The sequence below is a fragment of the Chroicocephalus ridibundus genome, chromosome 4 (genome assembly GCF_963924245.1).
Source record: "Chroicocephalus ridibundus chromosome 4, bChrRid1.1, whole genome shotgun sequence".
Lineage (NCBI taxonomy): Eukaryota > Metazoa > Chordata > Aves > Charadriiformes > Laridae > Chroicocephalus > Chroicocephalus ridibundus.
Window position 1 is genome coordinate 89,045,209 of NC_086287.1, and position 14,508 is coordinate 89,059,716.

A 14,508-nucleotide genomic window follows, 5' to 3' on the forward strand; every position below is an offset into this window, starting at 1 on the left:
TTCAGGCTGTATGGGCTTGGGAGCGTTTCCTTTTGTGAGAAAGCCTGAAAACAAGAAAGCTAAAAACGCTCTGTCAAAAATGTAAATAGCACGAAGTTTTTGACCAGCCCTAATCGCCACGAAGCAGGGGAAAGAGCATTAGGAGGAACAAAAGTGTGGTTTCGTCCTTGTTCTCACACTTGCAGCTCATTTTTTGCCTCCCTTTGTGCCAACTCTTTCTTTTAAACATGTATTAGAACACTCTGCTGCCCGAGCACCGCTGCAGGTCCCGCCGCAGGTCCCGCCGCCGAGCCCGCTGCTGGCCGGAGGGGTTTGGTGAGGGAGGGGACAGCCCTGCCGACGGCGGGACGTGCCTCGGCGTGTCTCTCTCCATCGGCATCCCTGCAGCCCTCGCCAGGCACAGGGGCTGCCAGATGTGTGCATCTGGGCCGGCCGGGCACCGGGCAGGGCAGGACCCACCTCCCCGCGTCCTCCTCCTTTTTTGCCTCTTCCTTCCTCCCCGAGTCCTCAGCCTGAAGGTGAAGAGACTACAATAGAGGCTGCAACCTGTACTGCTTAAAACATATATCTATGTATATTTATGTGTAACTATATAATTTTTTAGGCTGCCGTTGAGCGAGGCTGCTGGAGAAAGAAGTTTCTGCAAATTCAGGTTTCCCTCAGCGTGTGAACCCACTGAATACCCTTTTCCGTGCCTCCGTGCAGCTCGGGGAGCACAGCTCTGCAGAGGGAGAGAAAATCCTGCTCCGGTATTTGAGTCGCCGTGTACCGAAGGTCTGAAATTGCGCATCTGCCCGTACCATTTGCATTTCATCACCTAGTGCTGGAACAAATAAAACCAAATGAGTAATGATGTGATTCTGTGGTCTCGCTGTTGCTGCTTTGCCAGGAATTATCTTGGCTCAGTGGACACAGTCCCGGGGAGAAGAGCAGAGTGTGTTTTCTTCTCTGCCACTTACCTGCTGGATGGCCTTAGGCAAGTCATTTAACTCTCACTGTGTCCCTCCCTACGCTTAATCCACCACCCACTTTCTTTGTAAGAGTTTTAAGATGTGTCAATGGCAAAGGGTGTTTTAGTGCTATTCTGAGAGCAGAACGGGCCAGCCGCAGTCCCCCAGTATTTAAAGCCCCTCTAACAAAAATTATTGCACCTTTTTTAAGGATCCATGGCAGTCTGTATGGTGGCTCTCTGCTTTGGGGTGGCTTCACTTTGCAATGGAAAGAAAGATAAAATCAGCGAGCTACTCAGAAGCAAACTGGAGCAATGAGTGCATGTGAGAATACTGCCATTTGCTCTTGAGCAAACAGCAGCAAGAAAGAAATAAAAGTCAATATAAGAGGCACGGGTTCCTATTCACCCAGCCCTCGTTTACATACAGCAACTCGTGCTCAGGAAATGAGCGTAGCACTTGGAAACAGCGATCTCGGGCAAGCAGGGATGGGCGAGCGCTGTTTCCGATGAAGGCTGATGACTGAGGAAGTCATAAAAGCTATCGGAGAGAGGAAAGAGGCAGGTGACATGGGTAAGAAGGCAAATATTAAGGGGATGAAAGGGATTATAAAGCAAAGCTGAAGAGATGTAAAAAGCTGATTAGGAAACCAAATATGACAGAGAGAGAATTGCCCACGGGGTGAATAAAAACAATAAAAGATTTCTTTTAAACAGGTAAAGGAGAGAAGATTAACAGGGAGGCCGCTGGACCACCGAGAGGTTGTCGAAGGAGCTTAATAACACAGGGAGAGGGACGGAAATGAGGGAAATGAAATGATTTCCCCCGGCTCATGGGGGAACCTGGAGGTAAGATGACAGACACAGAAGCAAAGTGTCCAGTGACAGCCAGGCGGGGAAGAGCTGGGAGCATGAATAGTCACCAAAGCAACCTCATACTGTGGAGAAGGAGGCAGGGCTAAGCACAGAGCGCGTACTTTTAGCCCACGCTGCTTAATGGAACAGCAGGGGAGATTAAGTGGCCAATAACAGAGGTTTTGAGTCGTTTCTTGGAGATAAAAAGAGGTAAAGAGAAACCGATATAAAGCAAACATCTTTGAGCGTCTTTGAGAAGAGATAGGCTGAAACCAAGACATATTTGCAGTAGATCATCAGCCAACATGAATGCTCATAAAAACTGATGCACACACACACACTCTCACTCCCACCAGCTGAGAATCTGGCCCCAAACCTTGCAGAATATATATATATATATAATATTTTTTTTTAATCAAAGGCAAGATTTTAGAGATGTTAGCAGGGATGAGATCCCCCAACACCTGGGGAAATATGAACTGATAAAAAAATGTATCTGCCCAGCTCCATAAAGGGTAAATCTTGTCTGACAAATCTGGCAGAATTTGTTTTAGGAGCTAACGTGAAAAACAGGCAGGAGCGAAGCAGTGGAGCTAATCCACATAGATTTCAGAAAAGTCATTTAAACGCAGCCTGGGATGGTAGACTAATACGTAAGGTTAGCAAGTATGGCATAAAAACCATTGTCCTTGAAAGACTAAGGAAATGGTTAGGTGATTAAGGGCAGGTTGTAATGGTAAAACTTTATGGGTCAGAGAGGAGGACGGTGATGTGGTGAAGACAGCTATATTTGAGGTTATTACGATGACAGTTCAAGGCGTCAGATGGAGACTCATACTTTTTACTCCGTAGAAAAACTATTCTGAGAAAAGTGCTACCCTGGGCGGTTCTAATCCAAAACTCACACCGAAACCAAGACCAGTTCATCTTCTGGGGGGCATTTGCCTTTGTGGAACATCGAATCTTCCTGGGTCAGCAAAGCAGACAATGCAGAGGAATGAAATCAGGCCCAATGAGCCCAATAAATGAAAAAAAAGCACCCCACCCTCGGCCAGGGTAAGGTCAGGTTGGCCAGAGGGATATATATTACGACGATAGTGTTTGCTGAACTAAAAGATGACAGAACTGGAAAAGGATTTAAGGCAGGCCCAGGAGCTGTCGGCACATGGCGTTAACGTGGTTACTCCTGGATTACATTCATACCTTGTCTTGACAGTTTGGTCCAGGTTCTCCAGGGTGATGGTGGGCAAGGAGCAAGATAGAACAACTCCCAGTAGTAGGGGGAAAGCAGAGAAAAACAGGCAAGACAGGACAGAGGTGGTCCAGAATATGACACGGAAAAAGGGGCAGTCGTTCAGAGAGGACTCAGGCAGCCTTCAGCTGTGTAACCCAGCACCTCCATCCAAAAAGCAGAGCAGATGCTACCACAGTGTTGGAAGGAACCCTATGCAAGCTGGAGACTGCAGTAATGTCCCTCAGCATGTTCTCTGCAAACTCTGGACCCTCTGAAAGTGCCCATCCTGCAGTGAAGGCTCCTGTACCTGCCCTGGTTCAACCCCCTGCCCCTGGCTAGAGCAAAGCCTGAGTCCTGCCATGCTGATCCGCCAGGTCCTCGCCACCTGCCACTGGGAAATGCAGAGTCTCGTACCTGTCAATTCAGCACAGGGACATGTCTGCCTGCTTCGCCTCTAATATCCATGGTCATACCCCTCCCACTGCCCCCAGATAAGCACTCCAGGCAATGGGAACGCCCAAGGGTGCTCCTTCCCTTGTGCAACATGATCCAGACTCCCCACTCTCCATGAAATCCAGCACCACTTCTGGAGCTAAATTTAAAAAGTCATTGAGTCCCTGAGTATAGGGCTGGGATTCTGTCTGCTGCCCACTCAGCAAAAGTCCCCAAGTCTGGCATTTCTAAGCGTTTAAAGAATTTCAGGTCTACCTGAACTTCACGTGACCTACCTGCATCCCTCAGATGAGCAAAATCGAACTGGGAAGGTCACCAAAAGCCTGCCACAAAAAGTCCATCCATTTTTGGCAGCTCTTTTCTCCCGTGTCCCCTCCAGGAATAGGCAAAATGAGGCGTTGTTACCCGGAGCTACGGGCTGCCCAGACCATTTGCACAGCAGGAACCCAGGAACCCGCTGGGGCCACCCCAGCCCTTGCCTAGGAGCATCCTTCTGCCCACAAACCCCATGGCAAGGCAAGCTGGCTCTGCCATCCAGCTTTGCAGGGGATGAGGCCAGCAAAGTCCTCATCCGAGGGCGTTGCCGATGCTGTGGTGCTCTCCAGGCACCCTGGGCTGCCAGAAGGACCGGTGGCACCAGACCTCGGTGGCTGCAGACCTCAGGGTGGGGTCGGGAAGGACCCCTGCGATGGGGAGCTGAGGGGTATTTGTGGGGTCGCTGCTGGCAGTATCCCCGCGTGGCACAGCAAGCTGTTTGCGGCACAGATAGGAATCGCAGATTGATTAATTGATTAATCACACCTGCTAATTACATTGAACAAATAGGCAAAATTAATATTTGATGTAGGTCTCTAAAGAGACTGTACGGATCAATTTTCCGCAGATAAGACAGAAAAGTTCCTGCAGATAATACACAAAACCTCGGCAGAAGCTTCCTGGCTACAGTTGACTCTGTCGCATTGAAACCGATGGAGTGACGACGTCCCACGAAACACTGCTTATTGCTTACGCCCGATTCTTCAGGGCCCTGACTAAAGCACCACACACGAGTCGTGTTTGCTAAGGCAAGCGCACGCGTGCCCACGTCCAAAGCTGGTTTCAGTGCCACTTGGCTGCTGTTTGTACGAAAACCGAGCATCAACACAAACACACCAAGATAACAAAAATAACGGATCAGCTGCATTTAATACATAAATCAGTATTATAAGCACTGTTCTGCAGCTCGAGCTGACTTCGAGTCAAGCTTCCATTAATATTGAGTAAAAATATTGGTGTTTTGCAAAGGATTGTAAAAATCCCCTGGCAAAACTATTCTGCTTGTGCATCCAGAGCGCAGCGCAGCCTCCCGCAGCGAGACAACCCCGGGCTGAAGCAGCACTTTCATCCTGTTTATGCCCTTAAAAGGGGAAACTGCCTTTTTTTTTTTTTTTTGGCCCTTTTTTTTTTTTTTTTTTTTTGTTCAGCCCTTTGCAGAAAGAGACAAAGTTCACCTCTCATTCACGTGCATGCTGACCACGCGAGCACAGCGGTCCCGCTGGAAACAGAACTCGCATTTCCTGCGATGCTGGGGGAGGGTTGGGGGGGGGGGTTTAGACCAGGTTTGTTCTAAGTGACCTTGCCAGGGCTGCTCCGAAACCCTGGTGTCACTCCCTGGGATCTCTGCACCCCAGAGCCACCTCCCACGCTGATATTTTTGGAGGTTCTGGATTCCTCAGGGGCGAAAGTTACTACATAAATATACATTCTTGTTATCTATTTGTCATTGAGTTTCTGCCGTGATTTGATTGCTTTGAAAATGGATTTGAAAATGGATTTGTTATTGTGACAGGCTATGTCTTTTGTCTTGGTTTAACGTCTGACTATTATCTAGTATAAATAACAGACTTTCTGCAAATCTAATTCCAGGTTTTTGTTTCATATACCTTTACTAATCTTGAAAATCTGGTTGCATTAAGAAACAGCATCAGAAAGGAGTTAAACCAGCGTATCCTCATAAAGCTGAAATAGGCATGAAACGTAATGAGAAATCCTACTGCAAACAGACCGTGTTTTCAGTCTTGAGTCTTTATTTATTAAACCTACTTTAGGAAATTCAGACAATCTACAAACATTTGGGGGGCTGAGGTATTTCAGGCTTATAAAGTAATCTTCGAAGAGCAAAGACCACCTTGTGTTTTTGCAGCAAATATTTCCTAATCTTAAGAGAAGGGGGGGGTTGGATGCATGAAAAAACCCACTGGCTTTATTTTCACGGGGGCTGGCAGCACGGGGAAGGAGCCTGGCATTGCACCAGCCAGTGGATGCCCGGAGCCAGAGCGAAATCAGATGGCGGCGACCCAGCTTTTGGCTTAGGCAGGTGCCTCCCAGAACCTTTCAAAAATTGAACCTTACCTTCTGGAAGATGAAATCAATGCACCTAAGGCACTTACATGGTCTTCAAGACCAAAACGCCCTGATTTCGCGACCGTGTTGGACTCCCCAGCGTGCCTCTGGGGCGTTACTGCCATGTCCTAAGGGAGCACCGAGGCCAGGTTCGTAAGAGGACAGAGGTGCCCACCGTGGGAACGGGTTGGAATAAAGCTGCCCGAGTTCAAAATTGAAATCCCGAAAACTTCTGTTCAGCTGCCAGCAAACCCTGAATCATCTAATGTCCGCAGACACATTTCCCATTTCCTTTGAGTGTCCTGGGTGCCTCAGCCCAGCTCCAGTACGGATCAGCAGCTCTCTGCCGGGAGCCAAGGGTGCAACAAGGAGTGGGGCTGATGACTCAGCCCCGTCTCCAAATTGGGACCAGTTTTACCTGCCTGGACCCTGTTAAGAAGACCTAACTCCACCTTTGTAGGACATAGGTTGCTTTTGGTGCAGGACTCCTGGATTTTACTGTGTGTTCTGGCCTGCCTCTGGTGGGACAGGAGTCCCCAGATCTGCCCAGAGTTCTGCTTGATGTCTCCTCTCCTAACCAATGTACAGGTCAGAACCTACGATATTTAAATATCTCAAACTGCTTTCTCAAATAGGTGGAATCACACCTAAAAAAAAAAAAAAAATCAATTTACACACCGTAGTTATCACCTGATGCAGTAATTCCAAATGCCACTTGATCCCTTCTCAGACTAGACATGGACAAACTAGCTGGAAGACATCATCATCCTGATGGTCACAAACCTGCCTGCAGGCAGCTTGGCTCAAAGCAGAACGAGCCTAAAGAAAGGCCAGATTTTGGGAAACAAGGTCATGCGTAAATTCCCAGGCATCACACGGAAAAATCACCTTTGGACGGATGTGGCCTGACTCTTGGCTGGGTTCGGCACTCGCAGCTCGGGGTCAAGCTAAGAAAATCTGCAACTCCCCTGCGGCTGCCCAAGCAGAGCAGAGAGGAGCGGGGCTGGCTTCTGCTGCAGCGTCGGGGAAGTTGGTTTTCGAGGGTGCAGCAAGCACTGCATCCCAGGAATGCAAACTTCTTATGGATAGGAAATTCCTCGAATTCATGCTCTTACGATGCGAGGAGGAATGTGCCTTCAAAAATTCTCACACTCACTCTACTTTCATAGCCTGGCAAGGAGTTTCTGACGCTAATCAGAACGGAAAGCACAGCACACCTTTAAATGAATATGGGTAATATTATTCTATTACTCTGATGATTATCACCTAAATTGCCTTGTAAAATGTTTAACACTGTTTATCCTGACAGTATTTTGACACCGGAGAACTTTTTCCATCAGGGCCAAGTGAGGGATGCTCTGGCAGCAACGCTCTTGGTACCAACGCACGGTGGGTCACGGCAGAACTCGTGGGTCCCACCAAGCCCAGCCCTTGTCCCAGTGCTTGTGTGCAAGCTGAAAAATTTGACAGCAGGCCATGAGCTTTACCAAAACCTCGTGGCTTGTTCCTGGCCCTATTGCATGACATGTCCCTTCCTTTGTGGGACCCATCAGCTACCTACAATAGAGGGCTTGGTCCAAAGGCAGACGCAACGTCTTCACAGCCAAGGTAACTGGAAAGGGCCCTGCAGCTGCTCCAACGCATAAAGTCATGGGAGATGGGATAGGGGCGTTTTATTTATAATCAGGGCATCCTTTGCCAGTCAGCTCCTATAAACCTTACAGTGACACAAGACTCTTACTGGCAGACAAAATAGTTAGGCATAGACGCTGTTCTCAGGGGAATAACGTGATTTCTTGTTCTTTTTACCAGTATTGTTTAACCAGGTCTGACAAACGCGCTTCTAAGCGAATGGAGCGCATCTGGGTTTAGCAGAAGTGCTTGCCCGCGCGTGCATCGGGTGGGTGTACGTCCCTCTCTGCAACCGCTGCTGCCTTCCAGGGTGCCCTCCAAAATGTCCAAAAATTACCAGAGTTAGGGTTAAATGACATTTGCTCACCTGGAATTTATTTTTATAAATAATACAGAGAGCAAGAACGAGAGAGAAAACCTGAATAATTGAAAGGGGAGGAGGGAGAAAGAAAGATCTATAAAAAAAAAAAAAATCAGTTCTCAGTTGGCAAAACAAAATCCCACCACGGATATACGGAGATAATACTGAGCTGCTATTACACGACTGCATCCCTCTGAGGAAGAAGTTATCTCTCAATGGATCTGCAAGGATGTTTTAAGTGAATCAGTAAATGAACCAGTCTGGGAACGTGAACAAAATATGTGTGTTTTCCAGTCTCTGAATATAAACAAACAAAACATAAATATTCAGAGATCACTCCAGTTAGTCCTCTTGAAAACTCTTTGAGCAATAAAATAAATAATACGGGTGTTTGCAGATGATCTCCGTAGGGGAAGTGGCAGGAGGGGAAGGAGCCGTGCTCCTCCTGTCCCAATCTTTGGTGATTTACTCACCCATCACGGCAGCCCGGCGCAGAGCGGTGTCCACACCACATAAAGCTCAGTGCTAACATACGACACACATAATGGACCTGCTTGGAAGTCTTCACTCGAGGATTTATGAAGAACAATCTAATTATTCAACTCAGTGCTGCTCACTACCATTATTGCTCCTATTTAAAGCCTACATGGAACAGGCCATTTGTCTCAGGGGACAGACCTTGTCATAGCGGTTTTCATTGATAGAAATATACTCCTCGGTTTTGATAGCAACCCAGCTAATCCTGGAGGGACTTGGTAAACATATCTCACACTTGATAGGCCCAAGGAATTAAGCCTTGACAGCCCAGATTTTCCAGGAGCAGAAAAATGGGTTTGCTTTACCAATAAACTCTAATTAAAGAGGAGGAAAGACCAACCCAACCCTCTGTTTGCAGTAAAGACGCCAGCCCTTGCTGCCTTCCTCCTGCGTGTGACTGTTTCAGCATCCCGAAGGAGGGAGGGGGCTGTCAGCTTCCCCCGCCTGATCAAACGGAGGTTGCTCTGTTATTTATAACCCTATGATATGTAACAGATGAGAGGAGTCACCTTGGCTGAGCAAGTCACTCGTGCAACCTAACCTTGGGAGAGCTACCTCTTGTGAGCAGCAGCCAGACAAGGACACGGTGCCAGCTCGGCCGGACGGGAAGGGAGGCACGGCGAGACTTCTCATTCACATCCACCGCGTGGCACAAACTACCTCAGTGGATTCCCTCCTCTTCAGCGCAAACTGGTTTTTAATTTGCCCGAATATTTATTGGTTCTACCTGCATGCAAAAGAATAAGCGTAAACGTCCCTTGTTCGTCCTCTCCTACCAAGAGTTAGTGAAGGTTTGCATTTTCCCCCGTAAAAATATTTAAACGTAAGGTGGGTAATGAGCATTTATTGCAATGTATTCATGGACGGTCACCAGATTCCTATCATGAACTGCCGGCACGTGGTCGAACGCTACCTGTAACCAAAGAGATGCTGAAGAATAAGGGTGCGCAGCTTTAAGCCAGCCAACCTTTAATGGAACATTCTTCCAGCCCTTCACATAACAAACCAAATGCTGTCCCGAGTGCACACACACACAGCCCGCCATGGGCTGAGCAACATCGGTACATCCACCAGGATTTAAGGTTGTGATATTCACGGGGGGCCTCAGGGAACTGGTGGTCAGGTTTTTAAAGGTATTTAGATACCAAACTCCCATTGATTTTGAGACTGCCTACATGTGTGGAAATGTCGCTATTGCTGTTGCTGTTTTATCTTTCTTTGCTCGAGGCAGTGCTAAGAATGATAGATGTGCCATAATTAAAAATGTACATGGAAAGCGCAACACACATAACTCTACTCTTCTTTATTTCCCTTCCACCTAGGAAGCCCAGATCTCTTGCACATGGGTAGAAACCGGAGCATTTCTTTCCCTTAAAGGAACTAGCCATTTTTCTCTATCATCCATACCACTTTTTGAGGTTCCTGGTCTGAACCTAACCACACAGCCTTGGTCTTTCGAGCATTTCTCAACAGGACTTGAAGAACACTCTGCTGGGGCTTTCTCCACAGGTTCATTTTTGCTTTCATCTCTCCCAATTTTTGAAGGCGTAATGAGCAAAAAGTGGTCACAGCCTAATGCAGGCAGCTCAGGATGGTCTGCATGGCAGCAGGAGGGCAGGCAGCTCCTCAAAACTTTATTTTTGAAGGCATATTCACAAATCCAATGACTTTCGGGATGCAACCAGCGGCTCCCAAACATGGAAGCTGAAAACATGTGCTTTTCCTTCAGACAACGATAGATGGTTGCAAAGGGCTTTGAGTTGCTTTGTCCTATGTGTAACACAAAACTCCATAGCTTTGGCTACTTGTGGCTAGCATTAAAGTGCTAAAAGTCACTGTATACACCACACCCCCACCCCATGCACACTGAGGCCTGAAGCAGAGGCTCTAAATCACGGTGTAAAAGAAATAATCCAGAATCTAATTTGCTGACTGGGACATACTCGAGTATTTGTACTGCAGAAGATCTCCTCTCACGCTGAATATGGTAAAGGGTAAAGGAGCTTTCTTCCTCTAAAGGTTAGAAAGACCCAATTTAAACAGAAAATTGCAGCTAAGGCTTGCTCAGCATCCCTGAGGGATGCTTTACACGGGACGAACTGGACCCAATTCTGCTCTGCTATCAGAGTGGCACCAGCAAAGCCAGTGGGCTTCGGTCATTTTTTTTATTCTTACAGGAGGCTTTGGCCCGCGTTTCTGTGCTTCTCTGGTTTTAATTACTTGGCGGAAATGTGTGATGAGATCCAGAATCACCGCCTGTTGGACTGAGCCCGTTTCCATGCAGAAGCTGATACCCAACAGCACTCAGTGCCTGAGGCACGGTCAGGTAGGAGTCACTTTGCAGTGAAAGGTGCAGAAAAACCGTGACGGTTCTAATACAATACACTTGTGATGACATTTTTCAGTGATCTAAAGATTAAGCACGAGGTCCAACATCATATGCAGTCAACAAGGAGAACAAACTACCTCAAAAGGGTGATTTAGTCCACCCAAAGATGGAGCGATCCTGGATGATTGGCATGGAGGAGATGGCTAATTTCTGGACAGCTAAAGTTGAGGGAACCGGTCTCAAGCAGAGTGCCCAAGTTATGCTAGAAGCCACCCTCATCCTACATACGCATAAATTACTGAGAGCTCATGCAGTTGCTGAAACAACGTGACTTGACTGTAAATATTGCAAGGAGAAATCAGTTATTTCTTTTTAAACACATTGCGTGGAAACAAGATGAATGCGAGCCAAAAACCCATGTGGCTCCGCTATAGATCATGCTGTATCACAGCTAGCAAGAAAAGGCTCATTCCAGGCTTCAGCGCGGATTCTTGCTGCTGAAGGCAGTAAAAGTTCAGCTAAAGTTATTTTACTAGCTTGTAAGTAACAGCCCTCCAAGATCATAAATTACTTTCTTATAAGAATTTACTCTTCAGGGTAAGATGAACAACTCTAAGAAGTAGTCTGGCGATGCTGTCCAACCATCCTTCCAGGTTAAATCCCCCCAAACTACCCAACCAGCCGGGGTCTAACCCAGCGTGCCCCGGTGAGCGAGGTGCCACGTTGAACAACAAAGGGAATTCTAGATCACAAACGCTCGGCAGTCAAATGTGGCAAAAACTTCGGCTGCTCCACACGACGCCATTTTCCCAGGGCTTAGCAAGAAAGAAAGAAAAAAGATTTCTCAATGATCTCTCAGCAAGTCGGACCAACTTACAGCAGTCCTACCTATGTACGCCAGCCTTGGAGAGCATTACATATCAGGGCTTGAGCATAAAAAAAGGTTGATCTCCTATAAAAGGCATTAATTTAGCAGTAGGTTACTTCCCTCAGTCTGTTCCAAGGATCAAATACCCCTTTCTCCCCTGCCTTCCCCACACACGGCGGCACTGACCCCCCGCCGCCAACCGTCCCCCCCCAGCCATGGGTGGGCACCCTGGGCAGGCTGCCCTCTCGCCCGGAGCGGTGGGTGTCTGGTGGAGCTTACAACAGAGGAAGAAGCAAAACCCAACGCACACGATAAATTTCCGTGGAAGAAACTCTGCAGTACGGGGTGTTTCGATAGCGAGAGGCAAATTTGTAAAGCCTTCCCTTACGTACACCAAAAACCAAAGGGAGACTCTTGCAGAGCAAACTGCCATTCCCCCCAAATTAACTTCACTGTGTCCTACAGCCTGCCTGGATCTTTTGGCACATTTCTGAATATAGCTATCCTAATGAGGCACAGAGCAACTGACATCCAAATAAATTCCAGCAAGAAGTTCCAGTTTACTTGAAAGTAATTGACTCTCTTACGAGGAGGTCAAGGCAAAGTTATTTGGTCGTGCTATTTCTTTTGCTTCCTGTTTTAAGTTACCGAGTTCTTGTACCATCAAAAAACTGCTGACTTCTACCCCTCAGGTGTCTGTGCTAAAGTGGAAAATGAGCCGCTCTTTCTTTTCCCCCTCATCCTTTCTCTCCTCCTCTTCCCTCTGTGTGTTACTTGGGGGTTGTCTGAGGGACAGGCGCAGAGCAAGCAGCCACCAGACTGTCCTTAAGGGATAGAACACACATAGATTTTACAGGTTTTCAAATAAAGCTGGGTAAGAAATTAGCCCTTTTAAGGCCTCCCCTAAATACAACGTACATACAAGCCCCCCGCGTAGCACAGAGCCAGCCATGGTACAAACCTGGAGAGCAGAGAGGAACATCTGAGCCTGCAGACCGCAGAGCCAGGCTGGGATTTCTCACCGTCCAAGCTTCGATGGCGTTAAGATCCAACAAATTATTTTGACTTATCGAGACTATGGCCATGGCTGTGACTCAGTTGAAATTTGGGTTCACACTTTTACAAGTTTGAAAATGTGGATTTTTTTATTTTATTTTTTTTTTTAACCCTGAGTCATAAGTCTTTAAAGAAGGGCTGTGTAAGACCCCAAGGCCTTACGGAAAAGTCAGTGTTGAATAACTCCCCTGAATAAGTTAAGGCCTTTCCTGACCTCAGTACTAAAATATTTGAGGCACTAAATGAAACAAGGCAGTGAGAGGGTAAAAAAAAAAGGTTCTGTAGGCATGCTACAGCACCTCTTTATCTTCACAGCCTGAAGAGGGTGGAGCACAATTAGCTCACCTGTGAGACATTTGGGCAGTCAAGGAGCTTCAAGAAGTGTTAAAAGTCAGATCCAGACCAGGATCCTGTTGTTCCCCTTATGGCAGCTTAGAAAGTTAAATGGGGGGAACTCATTGCGGCAGCTGCTGCGGTGGTCAGAGGAGTGAGTGGGACCCAGAGGGGACGAGAGGACCCATGGAGGACAGGTGCCTTGGTGGCCATTAGATTCAAAAACCCCACATGAAATCCTCTACGCCGCCGATTTCCAGAAGGAGGAGAGTGTAGCAAAGGGAATCATCACACCAGCAGTGCCCCATTCTTCAAACTTGCTCTTATATTGAACGTCAGAGAGAAAATACACAGAGCTATACAGGTTTTGCACAAAACCCAGATCTTATCTCCGTGCAATTCCGTCTCTCCGAGGAGTGACACTGCTGCACGGCTCCCTCGCCCTCTGCCAGGATGGGGCACAGCTTTCAGGCTTGGTGTAGGTACTCGGCAAACCCCAGGATGCATCCTCACCCAAAACAGGTTTTCTGAGAAATGGAAGCAGAAGACATTCCCAGGCAGCTGGATGTGAGAGTATTTCAATATCCGCTCATCCAAGCTTTAATCTCTAAATTGCAAAAACATTAACATTATTGATTGATCAGACATCAATCCAACAGGAAATTTAATTAAATTAAAATGTGTCACTGCGCAGTCCTCACTGCGTCACGTATAAATCTTTGGTAATAAGTTGACAAAGACAGCGGCGATTGATACCGCGTTCCCACTTCAATTTATCCCCCACCACTTCGTTTGCCTGCGCTGACAATGCGTGTGCTCGCAGACCCGGGGGGGAAGGACTCGTCTGCAGGGCATCCATCCGACACACACCAGCACCAAAGCCCCCCGTGTCCACGGGATGTGGACTATTTACAGCCAAATGGCCTCAAACCAGGCGGCTCCTCGGGCAACACCTTCACGCAAGGTGCTGTTACGGGGCTGATCCCGTAACACAATTTCCCCATTTCGGACCATCTCCTCCTAATAGCAGATTTGTCCCCAAAGGCAGCAGGGTCCCAGAGAAAGGCTGAGAGGTGCCTCGCATTAAATCAGTTTATTCCCAGCCCACGTACAGCTGCTGTGCACCGAAGCTGACGGTGAAACTACTGCATCGAGCCGCACTGGAGCCCCCGCCAAAGCACAGACAGACGCGGATAATAGCAAGATGCTAAGACGGATGATTAAGAAACAACTCCATACAGCAACTTCTTCGCAGTATTATAAATCATTACAGCTGGCTGAATAACACAAAAAGAGATTAAGAAATAGTTTCTCCAATTCATTTCTGAACAGCAGTGGGTTTGGTTTGCTGTCACTTATGGCAGCGTGATATTTACTGTAATTTATTATTATTGTTGCTGCTTGCTGCTATTCAGGCGGCCACTGGCTATTTATGAAAAAGTTTGAGAATCCGGGAAGTTCATGCGGGGTTTTTATCTAAACTGTTTTTCGTACCCGCTGGGGTCTGGTTTGTTCCCCG